Source organism: Pogoniulus pusillus, chromosome 13, assembly GCF_015220805.1.
Source record: "Pogoniulus pusillus isolate bPogPus1 chromosome 13, bPogPus1.pri, whole genome shotgun sequence".
Taxonomy (NCBI): Eukaryota; Metazoa; Chordata; class Aves; order Piciformes; family Lybiidae; genus Pogoniulus; species Pogoniulus pusillus.
Genome location: NC_087276.1, coordinates 13,236,066 through 13,246,437, shown reverse-complemented (window position 1 = coordinate 13,246,437; position 10,372 = coordinate 13,236,066). Strand labels below are relative to the sequence as shown.

General features: G+C 40.7%; 1 long non-coding RNA gene across 1 annotated transcript; it reads left to right on the top strand.

Annotated features, from left to right (window-relative positions):
- The first annotated feature begins 60 nt into the window (after positions 1-60).
- Positions 61-1,697, top strand: LOC135180540 (uncharacterized). The gene is made up of 2 exons (XR_010304482.1): positions 61-445; positions 538-1,697. It is a non-coding gene; the product is annotated as an uncharacterized LOC135180540 (long non-coding RNA).
- Positions 1,698-10,372: the final 8,675 nt, after the last annotated feature.

Below are 10,372 nucleotides of genomic sequence, written 5' to 3'. Positions count from 1 at the left end.
CCGGGGCCCGCCGCAGGTAGCCCGCCTGGAGCCCCGCCCCGGGCGCGGGCGGGAAGCGCCGCGTCCCTCCGCTCCTCGCCTGCCGCCGGGCGGAGCGGCCAGCCCCGCTGCCCTCTGAAGCACCTCGGGCCCCGCACTGGGGCGCGGCCGGGAGCTGCTCCTGTCCCGACTCGGTCCCTCTCGGTTCGCTTTGCCGCTCTGCCCGTCAGCCCCGATCGCTGGCCATGCGCTCCCCTCGGAGGTCCGTGGATGAGTGTGTGGGGAGGGGGCGTGTGTAGAGCAGCCCTTGCCGTTCCTGTAAAGAGATGTCTGTCAGGAAAAGCGGGGAAGAGGGTACCTGGCAGCTTGGGCAGCTTTGAAACTCACAGATGGTCTCACCTCAGAAGGACGAAAGCTTCCTCATTCCAAACACCACTGTCCTTGGGGAGTGACAGCTGAAGCCAAGGTCCGGGCAGCAGTAAGAGTGCTGGTGTTCTTACAGCCTTTCTGTTGCTGTCAGTATTTACAAGAGATTTCCTCTTGCTCTTTGCCTTCCAGATGCCGACCTCAAAAGGATGAATCTAACCTAATTTGAAAAGTGATGTGAGAGAAGGCAGTAGCACGGCAATTGCTGCCTGTTGCAGTGATGTCTGCACCCAGCTCGGGAAGCATCCCTGATGGAGCTAAGGACACAAGCAGTATACCCTCTTTCAAAATATGGAGAAGGACAAAGAGTTTCCAAGAGCACACATGCTCATGTGTGAGCCCCTAAGCCACACTTCACATAGGCTCCTGTTGATCTTCAGCCCACTGAAATCTGTTGGATAGCAAGGTAAATTGCAGTAACACAACCTTGGCTTTAAATCCACACAGCATTTGCTATGGTTTTACTGCATCACTTCACTGGCATAAAGATACAGTGCAGGTAGGGTCAATAGGGCATCTTGTTTTCTTGTAATTCACTTCAGGCCTTCCAGGGAATTGCTAAGTAACTCCTAATCATTAAAAAAAATAGATTCTTGGTTTGTTTTCTGGCATGGGCACATGCAGAATGTGTGGCATCATTACCCATCCATGGCAACATGCTATCATGAACCATTAGGGTTTCAGCAGTAGAACCAGCTAAAAGCAAAATGTTCCTTGAGAGACAGTTTATTTAAACACAGTAATCATAGGCACTATAAACCACATTTTGTTCTGTAAAAGCACTAAAAGGTGTGTGCTGCTGGGACTGTAACACTTTGTCTTCAGGAATACACTGCTAAGCAGCTACAGCAGCATTCTGAGCTTTTGCCATCTTTTTCTTACATCTCCAAGTCCCATTTGTAATTCATGAAGTGGCTGTGTGGTTCTACAAACTTAGCAGCGGTTACTTTGTTCTAATTGTGATAGTCTGGTGAGAGAAGCCATATGAGGTTTGTGAAGCAAGGTAAAATGTTTTGTTGGACTAACCAATGCAGTAAGAAAAAATGAACAAGATTTGGGAGTGTGAGTCTTAACTGGAACTTCAAGCTTGCCTGTTTTTTCCAACCGTATTTGAAAAGTTACTTGAAAGTTTTCCATAGCCCCACAAACACCACGTATTGAACAGCTCTTTTATCAGCTGTCATAGATCTAAACCATCACACCACTGTAATGATCAGCCATGGTCATCTCAAAGTTATAATCAAGGGAAAGCAAAGGGTGTACAACTGAAGGAACATTTAGCCCAGCTGGATCCACGCTGTTAACCAGGTATTGTACAGAAGCTTACCAGCAATGATCTGTGTCCTGGAGACTTCTTGTCCTAATCCCAGGACCCACAAAGTTCTGGACACATGCTTATTTTCAGAAACATTGGTTTAGCCACCAATAGATGAGAAGATTCCTTGTAGAATCTGTCTAGATTAAATTTACACAGAAGAAAAATTAGTCAGCCAAGCCTTGAACCTTTTGTGACCAGACTGTGATGATAAAAAACTTTATCTCAAGAATAAATCAGTTCTACATGGAGGTTTAATTTCTACATCAGCATAAGCTATTCAGGCATTTATTCTCATGCTGAGGAAAAATTAATTCCTGCAAACTCAGATAACTAAAAAAAAATATCTTCAAGTACTCACTAAGAAAGGTTTGTAATGAAAGGAAAAAGACAGTAGTACAGGATAATTTCCAGATTGCTCAGGTGTCTAAAAAGAACATAAGACTCTGAAAGTTAAGGTAGGATTTTCAGCATAAAAACTTCAAGTCTTTAACCTAGCCTTAGTGGAGAAGGAGTACTTCCCTTTGCACAGACTAGGTGCTGGTTAGATCTGCTAACATCAATCTGCTGCTCAGAGTATCAGAGATCATTCAGAAAATGCTCCCGAAATTACAGTTAACCAAGTACACAGAGTGTGATGCAGCAGAATTAGCAGTTGCCCAGCCTGAGCTTGTGTAAGCAACTTTTACCCTATCCTTTCTGCTTGTAAAATTACATGGGTGCTGAAGGATTCAGAGAGCATTGTGCTCTTGGAAATCAGCACAGCTTCTTGGCACTCTTTCAAGGTAAAATGCATCATTAGTAGAGTTCCTTCTCAGCTGTTCTGAATTTGTACTGTAGTGGTGGAGCAGAGGCCATAGCCCAGTATGCTTAGTGACTGAGAGCTAAGTCCAGATGAGATCCTTCAGGCAAGGTCGTTGTGGAAGTACTATAGTAATTGTGTTAATAATGGAAAGGAGTGAATGGAAGACAAAGTGGTTTGGCACTTTGTGGTCAATCATTCTAAATGGTTTACTGAACATCAGCGCTCAGAGAAGGAATCAGGGTGGCATTAATCTTAATACAAACACGCCTGCTATCAGCAAAACATCCACCTTCTCTCTGGACTTCGCTTCTGTTTGGATGTTAAAGCCCAGTTCCTCTCATAGGTCCAGTGCTTTTCTCTTCATACCAGATGTTTTAGCCCCTAAGTTCAGCAAGTATGTATACTTTTTAAGATGTTCATCAAAATCCTTTCTTTAAAAAAACCCAGAATCTTCTTACAAAATGAATTCCTGAATTTTCCTCAATGTTTAATTTCCCCTGCTCTCTTTGTATTTGTGAAAGAGATGACTCAATTACTAAAAGTAAATTACATGTAAACTGAGAAAGGGAGGGACTCCCACAGTGTTTACATATATGACTGCAGGGAAATAAAAGCCAGCCAGCATAAATGTGCGCCAGTGACTGTAATTAATTGCTGCCACAGAAACAAGTGCTGTCAACACACCCAATGTCATGCATAATCTTTCCCCAGGAAATACCTTTTTTTTTTCTTTTCTTTTTTTTTTTCATTGACTGAAAACCAACTTATCATTCAGCATTCCTGTAAAGCTAATTGGATTCTGAAATTTACTGCTCTTTTGAACTGTTAAAAAGATTAACACAGTTACTTCCCATGTGGATCAAAGCTGAGAGTCACTGTACAGTATTACAATGTTCAGGTTTGCTGCCCGGGTTTTGGCTCTTTGACCTGAAGTTTGACCATTACTTTGAAGATTTAATCTTTACATCATGCAGTTGTACACATTCATCTTTTGAACAGCCACAATATGTAGTGAATTCAAAGAAGGACTTAGCAGACACAGTTCATCTGTGAGGAGACAATATAAGGCATGTGTCACAACACTCCAACTCTTACTTAATATTACCTGATCTGCTAAAGAACTCCACGGAATGTAAACATGGCATAAAAGGGGAATTACAGGGGGAGCATGTCTGAAGTGCCCAGTACAGGTTATCACAGGTAGCTTTGTTTTGTTCAAGTCTTGTTATAATTTATTTTTTGATGGAGAAATTGTTGTTAAGGTTATAGTAAGAGTAATACCATGGTCTAGTTGACTGAATAGGGCTGGGTGCTAGGTTGGACTGGATGATCTTGGAGGTCTCTTCCAACCTGATTGATTCTATGATTCTATGATTCTATGATCTTTTGAGCAAGCTGACTAGGCTATATTTTGTGACCTTACTGCAATAAATTCTAGCAATTATATCCTAGCAAATTACAGCAATTTTCTAGAATTAATTTCAATTACCATTTCTCAGGGATGCATCTTCTGCCTAGACATGCACAGCAGTATCCATTCCTAAATCACAGAATCACAGAATTAACCTGGTTGGAAAAGACCTCTAAAATCATCGAGCCCAACCTATCACCCAACACCTTCTAAATAATTAAACCATGGCACTAAGTGCCTTATCCAGCCTCCTCTTAAATACCTCCAGGGATGGTGACTCCAACATCCCCTCAGGCAAGCCATTCTAATGGCAAATCACACACTGTATGAAGAACTTCTTCCTAACATTCAGCCTAAACCTGCCCTGGCAGCTTGAGACTCTGCCCTCTTTGTTCTGTCACTGGTTGTCTGGGAGAAGAGACCAACTCCCACCTGGCTACAATCTCCCTTCAGGTAGTCGTAGAGAGCAATAAAGCCTCCCCTGAGCCTCCTCTTCTCCAGCTCTACAGTGATGCTTGCATAAACACAAAAGAATCCAAGGTTAGTGTTCGTTTTTCCTTTGGATGCTTTATAAACTTTTCCATGATGTCAAGTGTCAATGTTTTAGTCTTAGGTTTTGTTCCACTATGATACTGGAGCAGCTTTTCTTCAGGGTCACTTGGGAAGTACACTGCCAAGGACACCTAAGAAAGCTCATTTAGCAAAGTCACTGCTTTTAGGTACAGATTGCTAGAACATGCTGTGGACAAAATGGAGAAATACTAGTATCTGGCTTTCTGGCACAGAAAAGGAGACGACTATTTGTGGAACGTTTTTGAATGGCACAAATCAAGTATGTGCTTTTTTTCACTAGGTTCAGGTTCTAATGCTTAACCAGGCACAAAGAGAAAATGCTAGGAAGTTAAATGCTCTGTGGAGTAGCTGCTTGTCCCATTAGAAACAGACTTATACAAGGATTTTCTTCAAGCTGTGTAACCATCAGCAAGTGCTAACATTTGATAATGTGTAACAGGAGCACTGGTGAATACTTTGTGCAGGTGTTTGACTGAAATGTTTTAGTTTGGCATGTATGTATGTGCTGGAGCTGATGCTCCTGTAACCTTCTGTTCAAGGTCATGGCACGGAAAGAAGTTGCAGTTCTACTGAAAAACAGTAATCTTTAAGCAAAATGTATCAGTCATCTTTAGGCAAAATATATCATACTGACATAACTACTTGGCAAGATGCAGCCTTCCTACTGGAGTCACAAAAACAATAAAAAAAACTACTGTAGGCAGGCTGCAGTCACTGATCAAATGCTGCAGCTCAAACACTTCTTCTTTAGTATTATGCCATGTTAGTTTACACCACGGTAGTTTCCTAAAGGAAAATATCCTCTTGCTGTTACTATGGCATCTACCTTGGATGTAGTAAAAGTTCTCAGACAGCTTCTCTGGGCTTCAGGATTATCTGGCAAAACTGTGGTGTGTAATAAGTTACTGCTGCTGTATAAAACATAGAATTGCGGTTTAGTGCCAAAAAAAGGAAAATATGCCAATAAGCCCTGTACATTTCATACTGGGACAGTTAAGATCATTACCAACTTACAGCATTCCCCTTGGGGTCTAGGCAGTTGCTTTGACTATGTATACCCGAACTTAGTATTTTCTTGTCTTCAGCGGGTTTAGCTTTCATACAGGCTATAAGCAAAGCATATAAGGAATGTTCAAAGCGTGCTGAATAAGTCCCCCTTGGCATTCTTCCTTAATATATTTGTGTGTTTCTGTATTTTGGCACTTGATACCTAGGCTTCCTCCTTTGGACTGGAGTGAACTCGAAGTTCCAAGTTTTCCTGTTTCCCCTATGTCAGAATATAAGGTGTGGGAAAGCTTTGATTATCCATGCTTATGCTTGGTGAGACCATGAATAAAATCCATAGTGAAGACGGATCTCAAGAGGCTGGTTTAGATAAGCTTTGCAGCTAAGATTTTCTACATACTTTTCTGCTTGAAAAGCAGTACAAAGCACTCAATAAAGAGTCACATCTCATCCTTTGAAAAGTTCTTGTCTAGAGTGAAAAAAAATCTATTTTTTAATCTAGCATTCCTTTGGATAGGGAACTAGTAGCTGTAAAGTATCAAAACAGTTAATCCAGTGCTGTGAACATACAAAGTGTTTGCTCTAGTATGTGAAAGAAAAGCTCCTCCTTTTGACACTGTACTTCTAATCTCACCTAATGACATCTGGAAATTACCTTGTTGCTGCATTGAATATAGCATTTCATAACACTTTCTTCTGTGCTTGATCTCCATCCCTGCAAAACACCCAAAGATCAGTGATGTTCTTAGGTATCACTTTTTTCAGCTGGTAATAAGGTCTCAGTGACATCCACAAGGCAATGTGCTAAACACACCATGATTCACCATGGGACATCTCAGCTCAAATATTGTATTTAAACATACTCTAAAAGCTGCTTTAGCCTCACATCCTTCAGATACACAAGAATTATACCAGATTATTTTTTTTAAATGAGAATTAAAAGTAAAAAGCAACATCTAGTCTCATTTCTCCTCCCTTTGTAAATTGTGCACTCTGGAAATTGATTTACAGAGCACTGGTTTGGATTCTGATTTGGCTACATACATAGAACTGCATGAAACTCAGAGAAACATAATTTCATTTACTAGAAATTGCTGTAGGAAACACAAAGTAAAAAAAGCGAGTTTGTGTTACTTAATCTTAGTCAAGTAAGTATTTATATAGCATGTGAAGCAGAGGAAGATGTATAGCTGATAAGAGTGTATTGAGCAGATAGAACAGAAGCTGATAAACTCCAATACTCAAAGTGACAGGCGTGGTGTGGACAAATGCTGCTCAGGAACACAAGGGGAAAAATGTCAGCACAAAGGCAGTGCAGAAAAACCAGGGAGGTACTAATCCACCCAGAATAGAAATATTTCTGACTGCTGAAAATGTATATGAATAAAAAAGAAGTTGAGAGAAATTCCCCCATAATTTCTCAGAACCCTGACTTGCAGGATGCACTAACTTTGGTCTCTAAGACCTACTAAGAAAAGGAAAAAAAGGAAAAAGCAAAGCAGGTTTCAAATAAAGAAACCACAATAAAACGTGAGACTTCTTTTCCATCTTGCCCACTGAGACATCACAAGGTGAGCCTTCCCCTGTTGTCTTGTCATGCGGTCCTGAAGTGCTTTCCTGCATGGCAACACTTTGCACAGCCTTTTGTAGGTCCTGAATGTGTTGTCCCCTTCATCTCTGACACCCAGGCAGGCTCTCCATCCATACACAGGCAGAAAGTTCCCCAGGTGTATTTTTTCAGTTGCAGTTTGTCCAGCCTTTGTGATTTCCAGATGAGCACGTTCATAAGTCTAAAAGTCTCTGGCTTCCACAGATCCAGTGGTGCATATGTAGTGGGGGAAACCATATACCAACATGGAGCAACACTGAAACTTCCCTTCCTTGGTGTTATCCAGACATCAATTATTCAGGCATTTTTAAAAAGTAATAAGGCCCCAAGAGCTCAATATATGTATGAGAATCCTAGGAGTCTTCAACAATAGTCTGATTGGAATCCCTAAACAGTGAAACAAAGTTCTATTAACAGCCTGCCTCTAAAACAGACCAGGGAAGAATAAGGTAGATGTGACAAAAAGAACTTTCCATAGTGTCAAGGTCAATGGTGATGCTAAAGTGCTTAGTTTAATAACAGTGTCTTATTTCCATTGCACAGTTATGATTTGTTACAGGACAAGTGACATACTGCCCACTCGAAGCAGGTGATAAACACTCTTACAGTCTTACAATCCACCATTCTGTCTATGGGTATTATTAAGCAACAGGAACAGTAGCTTGGTTGTTTGTTTTTTTTTTGGCTAGCTCAGCTAGCTCAGAAGAGGACATCTGCCATAGTATGTGCAAGCAAGTAAAGAGGGAGGTGAGTAATACAGGATGGCAGAGAGGAGCAGGTCTAATGAGAATCTAAATTGAGATTAAAGGACTCAAATGATGATGTGAACAACCTGTAATAAACTGCTGTATTATTTACTTATTACTCTGTCCTGAATAGGTCCAGTTTATGTCTAGCACAGACTTCTTGGGACTCAGTCAGTGGATGAAACTGACACAATTTTTAATTTTAAATAAGTGGTTAAATCTCTTCAAAGTTCTCTGGTATGCAAAGTAAATTAAAGTCTTCACCTTCCTGTTCTTCATACACTACAGGTCTAAAGCTGAGAAATGCCTGAGGCTGATTCACTGCCTTGTTAGGCTGACATAGTTAAAAAAGTAAGGATGGATGAAGAGAACTTCTTTCTTGCTGGAGCACTGATTGATGTTAAAGTCTTTGCTAAAATTTTAAGAGAGCATTTGCTATGGGCTGTGTAAATATAAAGTACTTTTCTGCTGTTCTTCACTGTAATCTAGGGGAGAGATACCGAGTTAAAAAACAATTGATCCCTGATTGTTGCTGAAAAATCAGAGTGGCTTTTGTGTTTTGTGGGTTTGATGTGCTTGGAAGCCTTCTCATTTTCCTTAATTTGGTCCTTTTCCCCCGACTAATGATAAATATTTTTTGTATTTGCAATCATAGTCTGACAAAGTTCTAAGAATCATCTCATGCACTACATCCATGCCCCTCTTTAAAAAATGTCCGTGCAGATCAGCTTGTGTTGGACATGAGAAATTCTGATGGGGTGATGTCAAAGGCATGCAAATTATTGTACTGAATAAATCCATGGAGGAAAACACTGCAGTCAAAGAGTGTGAATGCATCTGATAAACACAAAACAGTCAATGAAAAAGAAATCGCTGTGGATTTTAGCTCTGTGCTGCTAATGTTAGTGCTTTCTAATTCAGTTTTCTTGCTGGTGAGGCAGTATAATTCTTAGCTTCCCTTGGGAAGGAGAAACAGATATTCAGGAAATGCGGAGACACAAAAGCTGACAGCTGCAGTTGTCCTTTTTAATTATTTTTCAGTTATTCTTCTCGTGCACTTTTCAACTTCAAGCAATTACTCAGGAATTTTCAACCTGGTGACTGGCAGCAAGGTGCCACATATGGAGAGCAGAGCAAAATTCACTGGTTTGTCATCTAGGTCAACAGTCCTTTTATTTGCTGTGTTGCCTGGCATTTCTTTGTGCTGCTGCTGCCTTAAGGAACTTGTCTTAAGAACTCTGCCTACCAGTAAACAAGATGAAGTGAAAACTAGTTCAGTATAGCTCATTTCTACAGCCCCAGAGCCTGAAAATTATAAGAGCTGGTATATTTTTTTCTTCCTGACAGCCTTCAGTTTGTTTTATTATTTTATTTGTTTGGTTTACTTTTTGTTTTTACTGATCTAACAAAAGTATAGAACTAGCTTCTGTCTGATAGACACATAATAAAAGAAGACAAGGAAAGGGACAGTACAGTACATACTGGAAAGACATGAGCTTTCAGGGATATACTACAGCACTACAAGATCAAATATACAGTGGTATATTAATTTATCTGGTTATTCCTCTCTGCTTAGAATGAGCTCTGTTCTCTTATCTGTTCCTGACAAATTAGATTTTCCCCGTGCTGCATATTTTTCAGAGCTGACTGTACATATTTATCCTTCTCTAAGCCTCCTGCGTTTTAGAAGGCACTCTGCAAGGAGCTGTCCTAGCAATATCCTCCAGGCCATGAAAGGATTGGGCAAAAATCACGTGGGAAGACGGTTTCTTCTAAGTCACTTCACCTAATTCCTGCTGTGATGTGACTTAGGAATGCTCCTGGATTGTTTTCTTTAAGCAAATTTCTAGTTCAGATAGTTGTACGACAGGAAATGTAACTGAGGTGCGTCCTGAAGTCTTTTAAAATGGAGGAAGAACTCAGGAATTTGCTGCAAAAGCCCTCTCGTGTGTAGTACAGAAACTGCATCTCTAGAGCTAGCTTGTCCCTAAACAACTGTCGTTAGAATGTCTGCAGCCACGCTGGCTGCTTTAAGACCTTCTCCATCCACAGGATTCTCCTGCTTTGCCTAATAATTATATATATTTGAAACCACATAGCTTCATTTTTCCCCCAGAAAATAAATTATAGCAGCTCCATTTCTCAATAAAGTACCTTTGTGTTTGAAAGACTCTGTGTAGTGTGGTGAAACACCTAGCTAGCAATACTTAGTCTGCATACCAGTAAGTATTTCTTGTTGCAAACTGGTAAGATTTCATGACAAATACTATCTGCTTTGTCTGCTTATTGTTAGCACTTCATAGCTGTGGGGAACATGCCAGCAGAGAGCAACTGCAGTAATAATTTATGTGGCAGTGTATCACCATGGGAAGCAAAATAATACTCTGCACTCTGCTCTTTCACAGAAGCCAGATAAAAGAAAAACAAATCTCCAAAGCATTTTTTGTCAGATGTTCATCCAGTAGAATTCCCCACAGAAACTCCAATGAGGTATCTGAATGGC